Consider the following 5,489-nt stretch of genomic DNA (forward strand, 5'->3'; position numbering starts at 1 on the left):
TTCTGGGATCCTGGGATCCTGGGCTTGTTAGATCACCTGGGAGTGTGGCTTTCTCTGTGTGTTGTGGGTTTTCTGTGTGACTGGCTGCAGAGTTTGTGCCCAAGGTCTGCTCAGAACACTAACCCAGACAGACTGGAAGGAACTGGAGTCACTGGGCTGGCGGAGTTCCTGTGTGCCTGGTCAAGCTGGTCCCAGTTACTCCCAGTGCTGGGACAGATGTTGGTTCCTGCTCACCTCTGATCCTGGATGTGTCTGAGCGCCTGGGAGTGGAGCTTCCTCTGGATGTTGTGGGACTGAGTAACTTTGTTTTAATGAAGTTTGTTTGGCTCATGCTTCCTGAGGCCCAAGGCTGAGGGGCCACATCTGGTGATAACCCCCTCAGCAATAAAGTCCCAACACATTGCAAGGCATCACGTCACAACATATCAATCAACCAAATGTAGTGAGTCTCTTCTGGTCCCTCGTCTTCTTTCTATATTCTATCAAGCATTCAGTTATGAAGGTCCCATTCTAGCGACTATATCTAATTTTAATCTTATCCCAAAGTCCCCACTTTTGAACACTAGAATCAGGTTAAATGCCTACTGCCTTAATATCTCAAAGTGGGGATTAAATTCCAACATAGAAGGCCTTGAGGGAAGCCATCTAAAGTATACACAAGTCATAATAATTAGGAAAGACTGAAAACAAATCAATTTATGTAGCACATCCACCACCTCATACAATTATCATTTGTGTGGATGGTGAGTTCATTTAAGATCTACTCTCTTACCAGTTGTCAAATACAAAATACAGTATTGACTATAGTCACCATGGTGCACACTAGTTTTCCAGAATGTATTCATCCTGCCTAGCTGAAATTACATGCCCTCTGATTAAAACATCTCCGCCTCTATCTCCTATCTCTCCTAATCCTCAGCCACCTCTGAACTGCCCTGTACATCTATGACTGCAACTTCTTAAACCATTTTTTTTTTGAGATTATAATATAATCACAACATTTCTCCTTCCCCTTCCTCCCTTCCAACCCTCCCATATCTGGCTTCTTGCTCTCTTTCAAATTCACGCCCCCCACATTCATTGTCATTACATGTGTATATGTATATAACATCACTTGCATGTATGTTATCAGGGCCGATGTTTTTGTATTGGATTCCCAGTGCTGTGCTCCTCCCTGGGGAAGACTATTCCTCCCACTCTCAGCGTCCCTTAGTTGTAGCCGCCACTGCCACTGCCACCAACCACCACTCTTGGTCTGCTTAGATAGGTCTCTTGGTGGCATCTTGTTTGGCTTACATTTGGGCAGTCATTATTAAGAGACAAAGTCCCATAGCAACCTCCCCATGTCTGGTTCTTACAGTCTTTCCACCCCCTTTTCCACAAAGATCCCTAAGCCTTGGATGTGGATGTGTTTTGTAGATGTATGCACTGGCTGTGGTTTTCTGTAGTGGTCTCTGTCTGTTGCAAAGAGAAGTGTCCTTGATGAGGAATGAAGACTATATCTGTGGGTATAAAGACACATGTTTAGATTGTTAGATTGATGTTAGGAATTATGCTGGCTTACTAAAGTGTGGTTGAAGGTTCCCCTCCAATACTCATGACTTCACTGGCACATGGCTGCGTTTCCAGTACCAGACATGGTTTGCTTCTTATTGAGTGAGGGTTGCTTTTTATGTTTATTTGTTTGTTTATTTATTTATATGAGTGCTCTGTCTACATGTACAACTGCATTCCAAAAGAGGGCGTCAGATCCTACTATAGATGGCTGTGAGCCACCATATGGTTGCTGGGAATTGAACTCAGGACCTCTGGAAGAGCAGCAGCCAGTGCTCTTAACTGCTGAGGCTTATCCTCAGCCCCAAGTCCAATTAGAGAGCTGTTGGTTACTGCTAAGGTTGCCACTACTGTACCTTTAGGGTTATGTGCCATGATTTTCACTGATGAGGTTCATAGGTGTGAAGTGGAAGCTTAAGTGTTCTTTGAAAAGTTGGTTGGATGGTGTTTTGCTGGGGCAAACACATGAGGAAACATTTAACTGAAGCAGACACAGGAGAGAGGATGTTCTGCTAAAGCAAGCATGTGAAAGGACACAAGTTGAAGGATTCTTTGTTAATGACATGCATGTATTAGTCTGCCTTACACTAAGTAGTTGAGCTGCATTTGTTGGGACTCCATAGTGAGAAATGCAGCAAAAAACTTCTGGTGGTGTGCTGCAGTTTGTGGCCCCTTCTGCTTCTGCAGACTCAGGCTGATTGGATGCACTTGCTGAGGCAAGAACTGTGCTGAGGCAAGGCATGTGGAGGACAGGTGATGTTTGTGGGGTCTAAATAGGACTCCACAAAGTGATGGAGATAGAGCTTGGCTTGCTGGTACAGTTAGCTGTGCAGTGCTTGTAGGTCTTGTCTTCACTCATCTTTGCTTCTCTGAGAGAAATCTCGTCTTCACTCATCTTTGCTTCCCTGAAAGAGGCACAGCTGAGAACTTGTCCTGGTGTCCCTCTGGGTCCCTCCTGCTGACTCCAGCAGAGGCTGAGGCCTAGCTGTCTCTGCTAAGTCCTATCATCACTGTTGCTAATCTGACTCTACGAAAGTGGACTTCTGGTGTATACGTGAAATGGATAGTATTTGCAAGGGGATGGAACTGCCACTGCCTGCTAATCTGTGAACTGAACTGCTGATTTCCAGACAACACAAATAGGAGTTACTCCAAAGAACCTTTCTAAACAGGCTCATTTCTCCCATATCCTTTCTTTTCCACTACCTCTGTTGGGTGATGGACTACACGGGAGGTTAAAGCATTTAAGAACCATCATTAAAAATAGGATTTAAAAAACTTAAAGTTGCCAGGCAGTAGTGGTGCATGCCTTTAATCCTAACACTTGGGAGGCGAGGCAGGCGGATTTCTGAGTTCGAGGCCAGCCTGGTCTAGAGAGTGAGTTCCAGGACAGCCAGAGCTACACAGAGAAACCCTGTCTCGAAAAAGCAAAAAAAAAAAAAAAAAAAAACCTTAAAGTTACGTAGGTGTCAATAGCTAGGTAAGACTGTTGACTGCTGCTCTCCTTTCGAAGCTTGCATAGAACATTGTGGTATGATGAAAGCCAGGCCTGGTGCATGGTGTCTTCAGCAATAGGGGCTTATTTTCTATCTCTGTGGGACAACCAAGGACAATGACAATAGGCTCTGTTTTGGAAATCTCTTGGGACAGCCATGGCCCACAACTCAAAAATGGGCTTCTTATGTCTGTTATTTGGAATTTTTTTGGGGGGGTGGTTTTTTTGGCTCTTGGAGGAACCACTGTCAGCTCAGACAAGAAAGGTTCATTAAAGCTATATATGTAGGGTCAGGCAGTGGTGGTACACACCTTTAATCCCAGCATTAGGGAGGCAGAGGCTGGCGAATCTCTGAGTTTGAGGCCAGCCTGGTCTACAGAGTGAGTTCTAGGACAGCCAGGGCTATACAGAGAAACCGCGCCTGGAGAAACAAACAAAACAAAAAGAACTTGTATGCACATCTCTACACAGATTGCGTGTATTGCAGGTTTTTCTTAGGTGAGTAGCTGTGCCTTTTGAAGCATCCTTACTGGGACTTTACCCCACGCCCCCTTCCTCTTCACTCACTCTCCCTACAGGGGCTCTCCTTTTCCATTTCCCTATTGATCCCAAGCCACCCACCCCACCCCCATTCTGGCAATGGTCCTGTTTTACTTTCCTGGTTACTGCAGTTACTTCAGGCTTTGCATTATATCTGAACATTTGGAGCTAGGAACTTCCAAGGAAAGAAAATGTGTGACATTTGTCTTTCTGGGTCACCTTACTCAGTCTGATCTTTTCTAGTTTCCATCCATTTACCTACCAAGTTCATGATTTCGTTTTTCTTTACGCCTGAGTAGTATTCCATAGTGTGTGTGTGTGTGTGTGTGTGTGTGTGTGTGTGTGTGTGTGTGTGTACACTACATTTTCCTTACTCATTCATTGGTAGAAGGACCTTTCAATCATTTCCATTTTCCTAGCTATGGCAAAAAGAGCAGCAACAAACATGGTTGAGCAAGTATCTGTTGAGTCCTTAGAACATATGCCAAGGAGTGGGAGAGCCATGTGACAGATTTCTCTCTGCTGGTTTGAGAACTCTTTTCAAGGATTCCCATAAGGTTGCACTCTCTTGCAGTCCTGCCAACAGTGACTCGGAGCATTGCCCCCAGCATTTATTGTTGATTGTTTTGTTGATCTTTGCTGTTCTGACTGAGGCAAGATGGCATTTCAAAGTTGTTTTGATTTGCATTCCCCTACCTGCTAAACTTTGATGTATTCCATAGACAAGTGAGATCATGCAATGTCTGTCTTTCTGTGTCTAGCATATTTGCTTTCCATAACATCCTTCAGCTTCGCGAACATTGTCACGAGTAACAGGACTTTCTCCTTTTCAAAACTAAATAACACTATATTGTTTGTTATGTGTATCCCATCATTGGTCAGTGGGCTTAGGTTAATGCAAGCATGTGCAGTCACACCAGGCTCTTCTCTTTCAGCTTCTTTGAGGAATCTTCTTATTTTTTCCATGATGTCTATATTAATTTATATCCATCTGTAGTGTACAATGCTGCATCTTCTAAACATCATCACCAGTACCCGTTACCTTTTCTTTTAAAATCATAGCTATTTTAATAGATGTGAGGCAATAATATCTCATGGATTTGACTTCATTTACTTGGTAATTAGTGATGCTGGACTTTTTTTTTCATGTACCTATTAAGATTAAATGTCTTTTTAAAACAAAATGCCTACATAGGTCCTTGACTTCTTTTTAGACCATATTTTTTGGTTTTTTTGTTACTGTTTGTTTTGCAGAAATCTAGAAACATGACCTGATTGTGATGTAAAAACCAATTTATTTGCATTTAGATTCACATTTGTGCATAGCTTAGTTACTGTCAAACACACACACACACACACACACACAGTCCTGAGTTTCACTAATGGACTGTGTGAAGTCCCATGCTTGAGTAATCAAATTTATTTAAATGTATCCAGTAAGCAGATCATCTTCCTTGTCCATGTAGAAGAGATTTTTGGAATCTCTTCACTACCAGAGACTCCATCATGGATAACTAGCCTGGGATAAGACTCCCTGAATCTGCCAGATGCTGCATTTACCAGCCTGGTGCTGGGTTCCAAGATAATGTCCTGCACTGACTTTCCTACAGTATCACCCAGCTGATGGAGTTTCTGGGTGTAGCCTGGTCCTTTGGTCATAAGTCTCTCAGGGGCCCAGAGGCTCCATTCGTAAGGCTCTGCTCTCAGACAACGCCATGGGACGGCTCAGTGCTGGGCTTTCCTGGTGGACATGGTTCCTGACTTTGTCTTCCCCACCCCACTCTTCTGCCTTTACAGACTTTCTCTACAACACAGTCTCTCTCCATGCGACCTATCTTGAAATTAAGGAAGGGGTACAATCAGCTATTCTTTCCTCCTTGACTTTTTCATCATGTTGTGC

The sequence above is a fragment of the Mastomys coucha genome, unplaced genomic scaffold, assembly GCF_008632895.1.
Source record: "Mastomys coucha isolate ucsf_1 unplaced genomic scaffold, UCSF_Mcou_1 pScaffold6, whole genome shotgun sequence".
NCBI classification, from domain to species: domain Eukaryota; kingdom Metazoa; phylum Chordata; class Mammalia; order Rodentia; family Muridae; genus Mastomys; species Mastomys coucha.